At 45.9% G+C, this 18,159-nt stretch overlaps 1 protein-coding gene across 2 annotated transcripts in view; it reads right to left on the bottom strand.

Moving 5' to 3' along the window:
- The window catches only part of GDAP1L1 (ganglioside induced differentiation associated protein 1 like 1), a 65,366-nt gene that overhangs the window by 43,937 nt on the left and 3,270 nt on the right, over positions 1-18,159 (bottom strand). Inside the window, exons 2-4 of one of the 2 annotated variants that reach the window (XR_002734853.2) lie at positions 17,448-17,564; positions 14,820-15,077; positions 9,519-10,640 (exon numbers count right to left, since the gene is read on the bottom strand). The gene's annotated coding sequence lies outside the window, so the exon portion shown is untranslated. Of the gene's footprint in view, positions 10,641-12,627; positions 13,752-14,819; positions 15,078-17,447; positions 17,565-18,159 lie in introns of those variants that run through there. The other variant, XR_002734854.2, reaches the window with a different exon arrangement.

The following is an 18,159-nucleotide window of genomic DNA, read 5'->3' as shown; positions in this document are numbered from 1 at the left end:
TCATCATAGCACACTATGGAATAATTCATATCCACTAAATATAAGGAAGGATTTCATGATATGTTTAAATTTTAAGAACAGGTATTGATTACATAAGGTGTTTGAAAAATTCTGTTTAGCTTAGGTTATTACAACCTTTAAAATATAAAGAGGCAAAAAGCAGGTTACCAAAAAAGTATGTACAATTCAATTTTTTAAGACATATAAATAAAAGTTTGATAGTAGTCATGTGGTTATATTGAGATGGGTAGAGACAAGGGTAAGAAGAGATCATGAGTGGGTTTTTTTTGTTGTTGTTTATTTTTCTTTCTTTCTTTCTTTTTGAGATGGAGTCTTACTCTGTCACCCAGGCTGGAGTACAGTGGCACAATCTTGGCTCACTGCAACCTCCACCTCCTGGGTTCAAGCAATTCTCCTGCCTCAGCCTCCCAAGTAGCTAGGATTACAAGCACATGTCACTACACCTGGCTAATTTTTGTATTTTTAGTAGAGACAGGGTTTCACCATGTTGGCCAGGCTGGTCTCGAACTCCTAACTTCAAATGACCCACCCTCCTTGGCCTCCCAAAGTGCTGGGATTATAGGCATGCGCCACTGCACCTGGCCTGTTATTTATTTTTCTTAATTGGAGTTTCTGGTTTTGCTTCTGTTATGGATTTAATTGTGCATCCCAAAATTGATATGATGAAGTAATCCCTAATGTGGTTATATATGAAAATAGAGCCTTTGAGGACATAATAAAGGTTAGATTAGGTCATAAGGGCGAAGCCCTAATTCAACAAGACTCTTTTTCTTCTAAGAGGAAGGGACACAGGAGTGCTCACAGAAGAAAGGCCCTGTGAGGACACAATGAGAAGGTTGCCGTCTGCAAGTCAGCAAGGGGGGCCTCAACAGAAATCAACCCTGCTGGTACCTTAATCTTGGACTTGCAGCTTCCACAACTGTGAGAAAATGAGTTTCTGATTTTTTTTTTTCTGTCTACTTCTTTCATTTAGTTTCTGATGTGTAAGCCACCTGGGGTGTGATATTTTGTTATGGCAGCCCAAGCTGACTAATATACCTATTGTAGACATGCATTATTCCATCGTTTTTTAAAATTTTTTAAAACTAAGTTGTTCAAAAAAAAAAGATACTGCTTGATTTCCCCGTGCCAGTCCTGGTCCTCACACTGCAGGAAAACGGAAGGGACTTCACGCTGTCTGAGTGACCTTCTGAGCAACCTCTGCAGAGCAACCTCTGCATCAGAGCATTTAATTTTTGCCACACTCCCAGAGGCGGTACATTTGGTAACATAGCGATCCTTACTGTAACAGATACAAGTCTCAGTGGCTAAACACATGGAAGTTTACTTTTCACTACTATAAAGTCCAGTTGGCAGCAGTGTGGGGAGGAACAAAGAGTTCTATCAACCTTCCCTTGGGGCTTTCACGCTCCCCCAGGCATTGATATCCAATGGGCAGATGGGAAGACAGAGTGGAGGATCATGGGGGTTTTATGGGCAGCAGCATTCCTCACTTCTGCCCACATTCATTGGCCCCACCTCAGTGCAAAGTGGAGCTGGGAAATGCAGTCCCTGGTGAGTGGCAGCCTCTTTCCAACACCTACTGCGTCCTATGGACTGAGAACACAGGTCTCTGGGGGCAGAGATGGATCTCTGCCTCATGCAGTTACTATCATCATCTCTATTTTACAGATGAAGAGATGAATCTCAGAGAGGGTAAGTGACCTGTGAGAAGTCACACAGCCAGGAGCCCTGTCTTACTGCCTCCAATCCAGGGATCTTTCCTCCATCTGTGTTTCTCAACCTTGCATCTTGTGAGAATTACCTATGGCACTTGTTAAACATACAGGTTCCTGGTCCTTACCCCAGACTTTGAATCTGAATGTTCAGCGGAAGAATGTGGTAATCCTAGATGGTTCTTATATTAGGCTCTACACTGGTGGCTGAACCTCAGCACTATCTGGGTAGCTTTCGGAAACAAGAATCTCTTGGCCCTGACACCTAGCATTTCTGATTCAGTTGGTCTGGGGCAGGAGCCCTGACATGGACATTTTATAAAGCTCCCAGGTGATCCTGAGAGCCACTGCTTCTGGTCCAAACCAAACTGGGCTGGCATCCGTCTCACCCAGTGGAGATTTCAAGCTAAAGCAGTGAAAGAGAAGGTGGTGGGGAGCGGAGGGGTGTCAGTCAGTGATTTTTTTTACCCTGTGTGCACTTTAGAACTATCTAAGGTCTTTTATAAAGTAGCAATGCCAGGAACCCAGCCCTAGAGATTCTGATTTAATTGGTTTATAGTACAGTGTGGGAATCCACATTTATTTATTTATTATGTATTTTTAAGATGAAGTCTTACTCTGTTGCCAAGACTGGAGTGCAGTGGCATGATCTCAGCTCACTGCAACCTCTGCCTCTCGGGTTTAAGTGGTTCTCCTGCCTCAGCCTCCCTGAGTAGCTGGGATTACAGGTGCCTGCCACAACAACTGGTTAATTTTTGTATTTTTAGTAGAGACAGGGTTTCACCATGTTAGCCAGGCTGGTCTGAAACTCCTGACCTCAAGTGATCTGCCCGTCTTGGCCTCCCAAAGTGCTGGAATTACAGGCATGAGCCTGTAATAAAATAAATAAATAAATAATAAATATGACTATAAATAAAATAAAACTATAAATAAATATAAATATAAATAGGTGCCCAGCCTATTTATTTATCAAGTAAATTTATAAAAATTAATTTATAAAAAATAAATATAAATAAATATAATAAATAAAAACTATAAATATAAATAAATAAATAGGCACCCAGCCTATTTATTTATTTTTGAGACAGAGTCTCACTGTGTCGCCAGGCTGGAGTGCAGTGGCATGATCTTTGTTCTCTGCAACCTCTGCCCCCGGATTCAAGCAATTCTCCTGTCTCAGCCTCCCAAGTAGCTGGGACTACAGGCACCCACCACCATGCCCGGCTAATTTTTGTATTTTTAGTCGAGATAGGGTTTCACCATGTTGGCCAGGCTGGTGTCGAACTCCTGACGTCAGGCCAGTATCCCACCTCAGCCTCCCAAAGTGCTGGGATTATAGGCATGAGCCACTGCGCCCAGCCACTTTCCCTATTTTTAAAGCTCCCCTAGAGAACTGTGATCCTCCCCTCTGCCCCAGGGTCTTGCTACTCAAAGCATGGTCTGAAGCATCAGCACATCACTGGGAGCTTGTAAGAAATGCAGAGTCGGCAGGCCGAGACGGGCGGATCACGAGGTCAGGAGATGGAGACCATCCTGGCTAACATGGTGAAACCCCGTCTCTACTAAAAAATACAAAAAAACTAGCCGGGCGAGGTGGCGGGTGCCTGTAGTCCCAGCTACTCGGGAGGCTGAGGCAGGAGAATGGCGTAAACCCAGGAGGCGGAGCTTGCAGTGAGCTGAGATCCGGCCACTGCACTCCAGCCCCGGCGACAGAGCGAGACTGTCTCAAAAAAAAAAAAAAAAAGAAAAAAGAAATGCAGAGTCTCAGGCTCTACCCTAAAGCCCACAGCTTAGCAGACTCCCAGAAGAGTGGCATGCACTTTAATTGTGAGAAGCTCCGCTGTAAGGCACACAGGCCCCTCCTTTTGGGAAGACAACAGATTAGGTCCTCCGATCATCTTCTCTTCCTTCCCTACCCAGCTGTTGAAGCTGCAAAAGTTTGTTCAGTGTCATCAGCATAGCTGGCCCCCCAGGTGTCTGGCCCTTGCTGCCCCATGCTGTGGCCATCTGCTCATGGATACTCTGTGGGAAGGTCTGGGCATGTGCGGTTTGGTGAATCAGCAGGGGTTTGCAGGCCCTTCCTGCCGGGGAAGGGCATCACAGACCCTGGGCATCCACTCAAGGAGCAGACCATGGGATTGCATGCTTCACCCAAGGAAGATCTAAAGGTCTTTAGATCTGCAGGTTGGAGAAAATGACAGACTTGTTCTGTGAGGTTCTGGGACCAATCAGAGGAAGTTATAGGGAGGGCTGTTGCAGTTCAATATAAGGAAAAGGTTCCAACAAGCAGGAAGAGGCTGAGGCAGAGGGCAGTGGACATCCTGTTTCTGAAAAGAACATGCAGGGGTTGAATGACCTTCTTTCAGGGAGAACCTGTGGGTTGGGTGTGACTTGAAGGGGGCCTCCACTCAGGGCTAGAACATGCAGCCTCCTCAAAGGCAGGGAGGCCGGGTCATGGCACGAGAAGAACATGGGGAGCGAGACGATTTGGGGTTCCTCTATGTCTTTCCCTGCCGACGTTGATTCATCAAACCACACCTATGCCCAGACCTCCCAACAGTTTCCGTAATGAGGGAGCTATGGCAGACGTCATGGGGTATGAAGGCAGTTTGGTTAAACACAAACTGTCTGAGTGTGAATAACTTCCATGTTGGTCTCTGCCAGTTTGTAAGTTCAGTAAGGTGAGGGGCGGCTACCTGTTGAGTCTGCAGCACCTGGCAGAGGGTCTGACAGATAATATTCACAGCATCTGCCCAATAAATATTTGTTAAATTAAATATAAGTGGTTGAAAATATTAGTCCTTTGTTTTTCGAGACAAGTCTCACTCTGTTGCCTGGGCTGGAGTGCAGTGGCGCGATCTCAGTTGACTGCAACCTCTGCCTCCTGGGTTCAAGTGATTCAAACTCCTGAGTAGCTGGGACTACAGGTGTGTGCCACCACACCCGGCTAATTTTTGTGTTTTTAGTAGAGACGGGGTTTCACCATGTTGTCCAGGCTGGTCTCGAACTCCTGACCTCAAGTGATCCGCCAGCCTCGACCTCCCAGAGTGTGGAATTATAGGCGTGAGCCACAACACCTGGTTGATACGTGATTCTTAACCAGGATTAGTAGCCTGCTTTTCAGGAAGGGAGCCCCTGAACTCACTAAAGTTGTGTGTTTGGGTTCAAGTTTCTACCTCTCATTCAATTCACAGAGAGGTTCTTGACTCATTGAAACAAGAACCAGTGTTTTAAGTATTTTCTTTGCATATATATCAAAAATACCTTTAATGAGATCTGACCATACAGGCTGTTTTGCAATTTGCTGTTGTCCCTTACTAATATCCTGAGTTTAATTTAACAAACTGTCTTTTGCGGGCCCTTTAGGATATTCTGGTTGTGTCGCTGTCACGAGTGCAGAGCACATAGAAGCTAGGTGAGGAAGAATTAGAGCATAAAGAGAAATCAAGGAAAAAAAAAACCCATAAGATTTGAATGGCTGACAAAAGTGCTCAAAAGGGCATGAAAGGATGCCAAATTATCCTACAGTGATAAAAAGTATCAATAAGAAACACACAAGGGGCCGAGTGTGCTGGCTCACACCTGTAATCCCAGCACTTTGGGAGGCTGAGGTGGGCGGATCACCTGAGGAGTTCGAGACCAGCCTGGCCAACATGGTGAAACCCTGTCTCTACTAAAAATATAAAAATGAGGTAGGTGTGGTCACGGACACCTGTAATCCCAGCTACCCGGGAGGCTGTGGCAGGAGAATCGCTTGAACCCAGGAGGCAGAGGTAGTGAGCTGAGATCACAGCATTGCACTCTAGCCTGGGCGACAAGAGCAAAACTCCATCTCAAAAAAACACACAGACACACACACAAGGGGCCAGGAGCGGTGTCTCATGTCTGTAAAAATACAAAAAAATTAGCCAGACATGGTCGGGGGCTCCTGTAATCCTAGCTACGCAGGAGGCTGAGGCAGGAGAATTGCTTGAACAGGGGAGGCAGAGGTTGCAGGGAGCCAAGATTTCACCACCGCACTCCATCCTAGGCGACAGAGTGAGACTATGTTTCAATAAAACAAATGAAAAAGAAACACATATCTGCAAGGCTTCCACCAGGACACCATGGCCTCTGGGTGGGTGGAATCATGGGTGTTCTTTAGGAGCTACTTTTTGCTTGGCTGTATGTCTTTTTTTTTCTTCCTGTTCCAAGCATTGCTTACTTTTGAATAAGAGACAGGAGCTGGACTTACTCTAAACTACATTAAATCTCTAGTTCATTTTAGCCAGCTTTCTCTAATTGGCAGTGTTTTTAAGAAAACTTCAGATTGAAAAAGGGCGAATGCTTCTAATAACCAGTTAATGAGGAAGCTGAAACCCAAGAGGTCCAGTGATTTATCTGCCCAGGGTGGGCAGCAGGGCAGGCTGAAGACTCAGACCCGTCTCCTTACATCCTCTCCTCCCCTCCCGCTTACTGCCATCTCTCCAAGTCAGCAATGCCTAGGTGTCTCAGGCATGCATGGCCTCGCAGCTTGGACACTCCGTGCCCCTGACATGACTGGTGTGGATTCTAGGGAGTGGAGACGTTAGACCACGCAGCCTCCATATACGCCTTTGCTTTACTGGAAAACCACACCAGGCTGCAGATCACACACACAGAACTGCTGGCAGAAGTCCTGTGCCCGGCACCAGGGCCAGGAGCTGTCTGCCCACTCCAAATGTCGGCTATTGGAGGAGCCCACTCCACACGATTCACAAGGGCTGCAGGCAAGTCTACGCCACTTCTACCATGTGGGACATTTTCTTGGGAATATCCAAGTCGTATCAACAAGTTCCCCAGGACACTTCCTCCGGGCTGACTCTGGCTCGCTCTGCACCAAGTGGAAGGAGCGAGGACTCCGGGAGTCCTTGCCCTGCCGAGGAGGGGGTGGGGGGGTGGGAGTGGGTAAGATGGGGCTCCACTCCATTTCCACTCTGACGGGATGTAGTGGAGATGAGGAGGGAATGTGACCCCCACCAGAGCCTATGCCAGCAGCTCCAGCTCCAGCTCTGCAACAGCACCAGGGGGCTTGGCTCAGCTCTGACAGCCCTGGAAGTTCACCGGTCAAACAGATCTCAGGTTTCAAAGCTGGGAAATGAACGTGAGCATGAAATGTGCCCCTTGGCAGATAAGTCCATGGTGTGTGCGCTGGGTTTCCCAGGGTCCGCCGCAAGGTACATTTTGTTTTGGAGGTCTGCTCAGTGGTAAGGAGTCTCTCTGGGCCAAGATGCTTTTTGGAGACAGACCCTGGGCCTGGGTGTCCACCAGGTGAAAGTGGTTTGGAAGAACAATAGAGGAATTCTGAAGGCCAGAGGATGGGAGACTGGAACCTGAAGCACGATGGATTCTCAAAGCCCACACTGAGGACTTCTTTCTATACCTTATCAGGGAAAAACAAGCAGGCACGTACACAATTAAGTCTTAGGAACACACTGCAAAGTCAGTCAACAGTTAATGGTCCAAGAGGTATAGATCTTTTTTTTAAAAAAAAAAAACCTTAATGGCGTCAACTGCAGTGACTCATGGCTGTAATCCCAGGTCAGGAGTTCGAGACCAGCCTAGCCAACATGGTGAAACCCCGTCTCTACTAAAAATACAAAAATTAGCCAGGCATGGTGGCAGGTGCCTGTGGTCCCGGCTACTCGGGAGGCTGAGGCAGGAGAGTTGCTTGAACCTGGGAGATGGAGGTTGCAGTGAACCGAGATCGCGCCACTGCACTCCAGCATGAGCAGCAGAGCGATACGCCACCTCAAAAATAAATAAATAAAAAATCCTTAATGGCTGTTCAAAAGAATTATAGAAATCATACATGTTCATTATATCAAATTCGAGTAATATATAAAGGAAGAAGTAAAGATCTCTCTATTATCCTGAAGAGGTACAGAATAAATTATCATCTTGCAAACTACCAGATTGGCAAGACTGAAAAGAATGACACTGTCCACCACTGACGATCTCGGTGGAGGCCAGGGTTTCTCAGCCTTGGAACTACTGACATAGTTCTTTGTTGTGGGGGACTCGCCTGTTTATTGTAAGGTGTCAAGCAGCATCCCTGGCTTCTGTCCACTAGATATCAGTAGCATCTCTGTCACCATCCCAGCATCCCTGGCTTCTGTCCACTAGGTATCAGTAGCATCTCTGTCACCATCCCCCAGGTTGTGACAGCCAAAAATATCTCCAGGCATTGCCAAATGTCCCCTCAGGGGCAGAACCTCAGAGGAAGAAGCATCTCTGGCTGAGAACCACCGTAGGCCAATGGGTGCCCCACACACCACTGGTGGGAGTGGAATCCAGGAATTCTGCCTGTCCGTCAAATATTACAATCTGTGTTACCAGCAACTTCACTTTAAAATACATTTACAAGAGTACAAACTTGTTTGACAAGCATTTTAATGCAGCACAATTGGTAGTATTTTAAACATTGGTAATAACCAGGCCAGGTGTGGTGGCTCACGCCTGTAATCCCAGCACTCTGGGAGGCTGAAGCAGGTGGACCACCTGAAGTCAGGAGTTTGAGACCAGCCTGGCCAATGTGTTGAAAACTCATCTCTACTAAAAATACAAAAATTAGCCAGATATGGTGGCGCACGCCTTAATCCCAGCTACTCGGGAGGCTGAGGCAGGAGAATCACCTGAACCCGGGAGGTAGAAGTTGCAGTGAGCCGAGATCGCACCACTGTATTCCAGCCTGAGTGACAGTGAGACTCTGTCTCAAAATAAATAAATAAAATAATAACAATTGGTAATAACCCAAATTAATACATTAAATATATATACCTGTAAAATGCCCAGATAGTGAGAAGAGTTTCTATGTCTTTTTTTTTTTTTTTTTTTTTTTTCTGAGACGGAGTTTCGCTTTTGTTGCCCAGGCTGGAGTGCAATGGCGAGATCTCGGCTCACTGCAAACTCCGCCTCTGGTGTTCAAGCGATTCTCCTGCCTCAGCCTCCTGAATAGTTAGGATTACAGGCGCATGCCACCATGCCCGGCTAATTTTTGTATTTTTAGTAGAGACAGGATTTCACCATGTTGGCCAGGCTGGTGTTGAACTCCTGACCTCAGGTGATCCACCCGCCTCGGCCTCCCAGAGTCCTGGGATTACATGCGTGAGCCACCGCGCCTGGCCATGTCTTTCTTTCTAGAATAGAAAAATAGCTCTGATGTAGCAAGGTCTTAAAATTATGAGGGGGATAAGTTGAGATGCAGTATAGAAGACAGTTTTATAAAATTTAAAGAACAAACTGTATGAACAAGTGCACGTGTACATGTACTGAAAAAGTATACACAGAGAAATACGCATGGGTTTAGTTTATTTAAAGCCTGGAACCAGGTGTACTAAACCACAAACAGTGGCTGTCTCTCTGCAGAGTAGAATGGAAGGGCAGGGGGAGCACATAACAATTTTCATTTCTACTTTAAGTATTTCAGCACCATCCCAATACTGGATATATTATACTCAAAGGAAAAGAAATCATTCTACCACAAAGACACATGCACCCATATGTTCATTGCAGTGCTTTTCACAATAGCATAGACATGGAATCAACCCAGGTGTGGATCAACAGTGGATTGGATAAAGAAAATATGGTACATATACACCATGGAATATTAGGCAGCCATATAAAATAATGAAATCGTGTCTTTTGTAGCAACGTGGATGCAGCTGGAGGCCATTATCCTAAGTGGATTAACATAGAAACACAAAACAAAATCATGCATCACGTTTTTGTTGTTGTTATTGTTTTTTGTTTTGAGATGGAGTCTTGCTCTGTTGCCTAGGCTGGAGTGCAGTGGTGCAATCTCAGCTCACTGCAACCTCCACCTCCCCGGTTCAGATGATTCTCCTGTCTCAGTCTCCCAAGTAGGTGGGACTACAGGTGCCCACCGCCACGCCTGGCTAATTTTTTGTGTTTTTAGTAGAGACAGGGTTTCACTGTCTTAGTCAGGATGGTCTCGATCTCTCAACCTCGTGATCTACCCACCTCGGCCCCCCAAAGTGCTGGGCATGTTGTTACTTCTAACTGGGAGCTAAACATTGAGTACACATGGTCATAAAAACGGGAACAGCAGACACTGGGGAATACAAGAATGGAGAGGGACAGAAGTAAGGGCTGAAAAATACTACTTATCGGGGACTATGCTCACCACTAGGATGACTAATTCATTCGTACTCCAAACCTCAGCAGCCCACAATATGCTATGTAACAAACCTGCACATGTACCCCAATCCTAAAATAAAGGTTAAAAAAGAAAAACAATTTCAGCAACACTTGTTTCATCTTACAAGGGCAATGTAAAATAATAAAGATAAAAGTTAGATAGGGAAAGAAAAAAAAGGGAAAAAGAAAAGAACCCTCATTGGTGTCCTGTTCTGCCCAACCCTGGAGTTACTAAGTTAGCCCAACTTAAGGGGTCACTTGAGCTCCAGACTTTAAAGCCCCCAAGGCAGCATCATCTACACCACCTTATCAGATCCTCAAAGCAATTCTTCTAAGTCGGTAGACCGGGATAGTTATTTCCATTCTGCAAATGGGGAAACTGAGACTCAGAAAGTACAGTGACTTGCCCAAGGGCCGAGAGGGAATGTGTTCCCCAGCTCTCTGGAGTCCCAGGCTGCTGCTCCTTCTGCTGCAACTCCCCAGGTAACAGGAACAGGTACAACAATGGGCCTTTACAATCAAGGGCTAAACACGCAACCCTGTTCAAGCTTGCGCCTCAACTCCTTCAATTCCCTGTCAGCTTTTATTCCTTCAAAGCTGGTATTCATCTTTCTAAAGTAATTTCCATCCTTCTGGCTCTTTTCTGAAGGTAGCACGCTTTAGAAAGAGCAGGGCTTGAGATCTGTCACTCATGAGCTCAAATGCCTTCACCTCTCTGGGCCTCATCTGCAAAATGGAGATAAACGTATGTAACTCCCAGAATCATTCTGAAGATCATAGCAGTCATGTGTGAATGCATTTTGTAAAATACAGAGCACTGGGGAATAGTGACTTTACTTTAACAAAATAAAACTCTAGCCCTCTTTCTGGGAGGTCAGGATACTAGTAGTAGGGTAACTTAAAGGGTGAGTACACTGAACGGGAATCTGAAGTTGAAACAGACACAAGTATTGGCAATAGCAGTTGCGAAGGTCACACACAGATTTCAGATAATGGGCCAGTCCAGCTAAGCTTGTACCTTAGCTGAGTCAGATTTCTTTAAAATCTATTACTGGGCTTTGGGACTGTGCTATCACCAGGGAGGGAACCACATGCTAAACATCTTAAAGCAGGGGCAACAGAGAAACAGAAAAACCAACGTATTGGCCAGGCACGGTGGCTCACACCTGTAATCCCAACACTTTGGGAGGCCGAGGCAGGTGGATCACTTGAGGTCAGGAGTTTGATACCAGCCTGGCCAACATGGTGAAACCCTGTCTCTACAAAAAGTACAAAAAAGATTAGCTGGACATGGTGGTGTGAGTCTGTAATCCCAGCTACTCAGGGGGCTGAGGCAGGAGACTTGCTTGAACCCAGGAGACGGAGGTTGTAGTGAGCCGAGATGGTGCCACTGCACTCCAGCCTGGGCAACACAGCAAGACTCCATCTCAAAAAAAAAAAAAAAGAAAATTTCCAGCACTGAAATGATATTTCCACCCGCAGGAAAACAGACCAGACAGGAAACAGGTAAATATGTCCACCCAGGGCTTATGGGACTGTTAGCTAATTTAAGAACATTGTAACAGGCAGCATAGCTGGGAGCACCTTGGGCATGGGACCTATACCCAACATCCCAGGGACATGCAGTAAAATCTGCCTTGTAAATAAATAGCAACAAAGGTGAACTTTAAAAAAAGCTCGCCTCGCTGCCTGAAAGAGTGTGGTGAGGACAGCCCTAATATACACACTGCTGAGAGTAAACGGTTGAGAGCTTTCCTTTGAAGCAATTATCAGTGTGTTGCCAGAGACTTTAAACTGTTTATACCTTCTCACCCAGGAGTTCCAGGTGTAAAATTCTACTCTAAGAAAATAATCAGACAAGGATTTTTTGGTTTAGAGTTTTTTATTACAACAAACACCCACACACACCCCTAATTGTTCAGAAACAGGTGAATGGTTAACTACAGAATAAGTTATGAACATATTTAAATGATGGACTATTATACAGTCATTAAAATAATGTTTTGAGGAATATATTGTGACATAAAAATGCTCATAATAGTAAATTGAAGGAAAGCAGGATATAACACGTATGCCCAGCGTATGAGGCTGTTCATGTACTGATATAAATAAATGCCTGAGTCTGTGTCTTTATAGAAAACAGGTTTAATTTGTTCTTGGTTCTGCAAGCTGTACAGGAAGTGGGGTGCTGGCATCTGCTTCTGGTGAGGCCATAGGGAATTTACAGCCATGGTGGAAGGCAAAGGGGAGCCCGTGTGTCACATGGCAAGAGCAGGAACAAGGGAGGGGGGAGGTGCCGCACACCTTTAAACAACCAGATGTCCTGTTAGTTCACTCATCACCACGGGAATGGCACCCAGCCAAGCATGAGGAATATGCCACCATGATCCAAACGCCTCCCACCAGGCCCCACCTTCAACACTGGAGATTACAGTCCCACATGAGATTTGGAGGGGACAGACATCCAAGCCAGCTCACACAGTGTACCAGCAGTTAAAATGCACACACTTAAAATACTAATGATAATAGTAGCAGTGGCTAATGTTGTTGGATGCTGTATTAGTCTGTTTTGTGATGCTATAAAGGAATATCTGAAACTGGGTCATGTATACAGAAAAGACGTTTGCTTGGACCACAGTTCTGCATGGCACCAGCATCTGCTTGGCTTCTAGTGAGGTTCTCAGGCTGCTTCCATTCATGGCGGGACGCGAAGCGTAGCCGGCCTGCGCAGATAACACAGCCAGAGAGGGAAGCAAGAGAGAGGAGGTGGGAGGTACCAGACTCTTTCTAATAACTGGGCCTGGGGTGAACCCATTACCATGGGAGGGCACCACACCATTCCTGAGGGATCCACCCCCAAGACCCAAATATCTCCCATCAGGCCCCACCTCTAACACTGGGGGTCACATTTTGACCTGAGATTTGGAGGGGACAAATATCTAAGCCATTATCAGATGCTATGAGCCAGGCAGTGTTCTACCACATTGGTCATTCCATTCTCCCCTAGCCCTCTAAAGGAAGCCTATGATTACTATCATCATCCCCATTTTTCCGAGGAGTAAACTGGGCACAGAGGCTTGGGCAGTGTGCCCAAGGCCACACAGAGGGGTGGGCGTGTGAGGCAGGGCTTCTCAGAGTCAGTGTGGCTCCTAGGCACTCTGCAACACCAGGACCAAATGCTGCCAGGGGACTTCCTCAAGAGGGGGCCAAGTCGAGTGCTTCTGAGGCAAAGGCCAAGCCCCTCAACTGAGTATCTCAAAGACAAGACCGCCTCCAGCTCGCAACCAGAAAGACCCGGGCTCAAATCCAGCATAGATCCTTCTGACCTGTGTGAAAGCAGCAAGCCACTTTCCTCTCTGAGCCTCAGTTTCCTCATCTGTAAAATGGGGATAAATAATACTGTCTGCCTCCCAGGGCTAACCAGGGGATAAAAAAGATAAGGTGCCTGAGTCTTTATATTTTCTAAATTTTCTACAGAGGTACATTTTTCTTTTGTTAAAACTATTTTTTATTAAAAAATAATATATTAACACATTAAAATATTTCCAAAGTTTGGGGGGGTATAAATAACCCAGAAGCCAGACGGATGGGAGGAGGTGAATTACATTCGATTTGATTCAATTAAATTGGAAGGGACTGGGGAAAGGCCAGCAGACCAGGCTTAGAGGGAAAGATAACCTGCTCAATTAGAAACACATCATGTTTCACCAGGTGTCAGAGGGACATCCACGTAGGCGACTGACTAGGAGGACAGTGGACACAGAGGCGTGGTGTCGAGGAGACACACAGGCTGCAGATATGAATGCTGTATCAGCAGCAGGCAGACGTGACCTGAAGCTGTGGAAGACATTGACTGTTTCTGCCTGCCCTTTCCCTCCACCCCTTTTATGGGTGACAGCAGCCCACTTTTCCCTTTGGAGAAGTACTCCACCCCTTTCCACACAGTCTTGGTGAGACAATCAAAGTGTCCTGCCACCCAAGCAGTGGGCACATCTGCCAAGATAGGTGTAAAGGAGGATATTTCTTGAGATAAAACCAATGCACTTCTGTTGTGGCTAATTCCTAATTCCTAGTTAGCCTGCAGCTCCCTCCAGCCAGTCAGTCAATGGGAGCCATTGCCTGGCCCTGTTTTAAATTAGATTTTCTTGAGTCCACAGCGTGAGACATTAGTGTTAAAATGTACTTCGTTGAGGCAGAAAAAGTTTTCTTAACCCAAAATCTTCCTTTTACAGAGCAAGAAGACAACTTGGAGATTAAATTATTACATATATGTACAAATGTCATCTACAGGGTAGATTCTTAGACTTGTAATTTTGGTAGATATTGCCCAAATCAACAGGGCTGTCAATTTCACAATCCCACTGGTAATGTACTAAAGGGCCTGCTATTTATTCTCCCGACTCCCCCACCTCCAGCCCCATCCACAGGGCATGCTGTCAAGCTTTGGGATTTCTGCCAATCTGACAGGTTAAAAATGGTATCTCCGCATAAATAAGCACTTCTCTTTGAAGATTGAGACTGAGCACCTTTTCATACGTTTAAGGGCTATTTGTATTTCTTTTGCTGTGAACCATCTGTTCATGTCCTGTGCTTTCTCTATTCGGCTGCTGCTGCAGAAGTCCTTAACCAGTCGTTTGTGGCTTTCTCAGAGGAAGGGAGGAAGGGCTGTCTTGTGACTCAGATAAGGTTAAGAATTGTAGGGAAAAGAACAGCTCACCCTAACCTGACACTTATTTTGTGGTATACATAGAGATGTTTAAGTTTTAAAAACTTTTAATTGAAGTTTATATACACAAAAAAATGTACATATACTACATTACAGCACACACTCCTATAACCAACATCGGATCAAGGAACAACATTACCAGCACCCCAGAAGCCCCTCTCAACACTCCCAATCCTTACCATGTGGAGATTCTTCTGCAGCGTTATTTCTTGATTCTATTCTAAAGGCAAGTGATCCACAAATCCAGGGTCTTCCACAGTTTTGAAGCCACGTTCAAGGGCTTTACCATCGGTAAGGAAAGAGGCCCTGCGCTAGGGCTCCCTCTGCTGGTGTTCAGCAGTTACCTGGAGCTCTGAGGATTGACTGGAGTCTTGGAAATCAAATCAGCACACTGGCGCATGGCTGAGGTATCACAGAGTCCTCCTTCACTCTCCATCCTGTTAACATTTCGGGAAAGCAACTATCAAAACAATAGACCATAGTAGCTTGGGGGCTATGAAGAGAATGACAAGAAAGAACAGCGAATTCTCGCTTCCCAAACCTTGCCTATTCCCCACCCACAAAAACAGGAGGCTGTTGTGAAAGGTCCTGCTGCTCAAATCAACTGTCAAAGGCATCGACAGTCCCCAGTCATGTTTCTAGAAAGCTAGTAGACAACTGGAATTATTTGCTGAGACGACTGACTGACTGATGGACTCCCTGGCTCCTGTGCTAGGTACAGAGATACAAAATGCGGCTCCTATTCAGGTGGACTGCATGCGAAGTCCCATGGGACAATGGTGTTGGGCCATTTAACCCACACAGGGGAGCAGGGGTTTAGGGAGGGAAAGTCAACGTAATAGGTTCTTCTTGCCCTCCAGAAATTTAGAATCTAGCAGGAGATACAAGAAATGTTTGGATAAAGGGCTGAAAATAAGTTCAGGAGGGACCTGAAGAAGCTCCAGGTGAAATGTTACTATGGTCCTAGAAACAGGGAGGGGACCTGAGCTGACAAAGTCGACGGGTGGTAGACAGAGGAGCTGGAGGCTCTTCAGTTGTAGGCAGGGGCAAAAAACAGATGCCCAGAGAAGCCAACAGGCCGACAGTGGACTCTCATGGTAGAAGAAAGTGGGGAGGATCACCACCACTGAGGCAGGTCCTTAGGGTTGTGGGTCCAGGAACTCCATTTTTGTCAGGGTACCCAGAGCCAAACACATTCAGGGGGATGGACTGTCTGTTGACTGAAGATCTATAAGCCAGGTGCAGCATATTCATTTGCAGAAGGGACTATGTCCTTCCCACAAGTGGAATGCTTGTTTGCCTTCCAGGGCTGCCTTGTTTCTTTCCTCCGATTATTTCCCACCCTCTCCTTAAGGGTCCTGTCCTTTCCTGTGGCTTCAATGGCCACCTGTATGCAAACTCCACAGTCTTTACTTCCAGTCCCCACTTCCCATGTGAGCTTCAGAACCATATATCTTCCTGCCTGCTGGACACCTCCACACGGCTGCGCCTCGGATCTCTCAGGTTCACTGTGTCCAAACTGAGCTAATTTACAGAAATATCAGCACAGAGAGGCAGTGACAACACAGATTCTACCAGGTTGCCTGGGTTCAAATTTTAGCTCCGCCACTTGTTAGCTGTTGTGACCTCGGCGAGTTACTACTCTTTGCTTCGGTTTCCTCATCTGGAAGATGACGGTGATAATGGTAATCTCATAGGATTGTGGTGATAACTAAAATGAGTCTTCTGATACATAGGAAGAGCTATGAAAGCATCAGCTCTTATATGCTGGGCGCAGTGGCTCAAGCCTACAGTCCCACCACTGTGGGAGGCTGAGGTGGACAGATCACTTGGGGCCAGGAGTCCAAGACCAGCCTGGACAACATGGCAAAACCCAGTCTCCACCAAAAAAAAAAAAAAAAAAATTAGCCAGGCATGGTGGCACACGGGGATGACTGAGGCAGGAGAATCATTTGAATTAGGGAAGTGGAGGTTGCAGTGAGCAAGAATGCACCACTGCACTCCGGCCTCGGCAACAGAGCAAGACTCTGTCTCAAAGAAAAAAAAGAAAGAAAGAAAGAATAAAAGAAAGTATTAGCGTTACTATGATTCTCCATTTAAATGTCCTTCCTCTGCTCACTGTCAGCTGGGTTCAACAGAGTTTAATCGAGATGGGCACCAATATCCATTCAGTTGCTCAAGCTGGAAAGTAAAGTATCATTGTCAGCTTTCTCTCACTGCCCATCCTGTTCACAGTCAATCTCTCCCTGAGGCCTGATCTACACAACTTTTCAATCGGCTCACTTGTTCTCCATACTTAGGGCCACCTGCCCCTTTGATCACCATCATCGCAGGCCTGGATCACCATGCCGGCTCACGCTGAAACCAGCCATCTTTCTAAAATAAATCCAGTCATTTCTTTCCATAGCTCCTACAGTTCTTAGAAGGAGAAACCTCAGGATAAATCCCTTGCCACAGCCTTTGGAACCTGATTCCTGCTTTCATCTGCACTTGAAACTTGTATTTTCAAAACCAAACCCTCCCACTCCCCAAACCTAGTCTTCTTGGACTCCCTTCTTTAGTGAAGGGGGCCACCTACTGGCTTGGCTCAGGCCAGACATCTCTGCTCAGCAGGCCGCCAAGCCCTGCTGGTCTCACCATCCTTCAGCCATGGTTCCCATTCTGGTCTTCCCTCAGATTATTTTGAGTGTCTTCTAACTGGTCTCTCTTACATTCCCCACCCTCTCCATCTACTTTGGAAGAGTCTACTAGAATGATATAAATTGCTACTAAAAATAAAAAAATTAGCAGAGCATGGTGGTGCTCACCTGTAATCCCAGCTACTCAGGAGGCTGAGGCACGAGAATCAGTTGAACCTGGGTGGCGGAGGTTACAGTGAGCCAAGATTGTGCCATTTCACTCCAGTCTGGGTGACAGAGCGAGACCTCAAAAAAAAAAAAAAAAAAAGTTTCAATAGTTTCTGGCACACAACACTCAATGCCTTCCTTTAACAAGTAATTACTGAGCGCCAACTACGTGCCACATAGAGTTCAGGCCCTGGGGATACATGGTATTTTCATCAATTCCAAGACACCATCATTTTAAAGACTCACCGCTAACTGTAGGTACAAGAAAGAAAAAAAAAAAATACTACCAACTAAACCAGAACACACTGGCGATTGTAAGACACATCCAGATGTTCTAACTGCTATTAATAAATTGTGGGAAAATGTGCATCTTTGATTCAACAGAAATAGTGACTAAAAAAAAAAGACACAAAGTCCCTGTCCTCGGGTAGCTTCTATTCTAGTGACAGGACCAAAAATTAACTATACATTGTCAGGTAGTGATAAGTGCTAAGATAAAGCCAGGTAAAGGGATACAGAGGGAAGGGGGTGCTGGGGAAGCCAAAGAAGACCCCCCTGGGGAGCTGATATGAGCAGAGACTTTGAATGACGAGATGAACTGTGGGTAAACAATGCTCCAGGAGGGGAAACATCACATACAAAAGATCTGAGATCTGAGAGGGAAATATGCCTG

The sequence above is a fragment of the Piliocolobus tephrosceles genome, chromosome 20 (assembly GCF_002776525.5).
Source record: "Piliocolobus tephrosceles isolate RC106 chromosome 20, ASM277652v3, whole genome shotgun sequence".
Taxonomy (NCBI): Eukaryota; Metazoa; Chordata; class Mammalia; order Primates; family Cercopithecidae; genus Piliocolobus; species Piliocolobus tephrosceles.
Note: the sequence above shows the minus strand (reverse complement) of the source record. Positions and strands in the feature narration are given on the sequence as shown.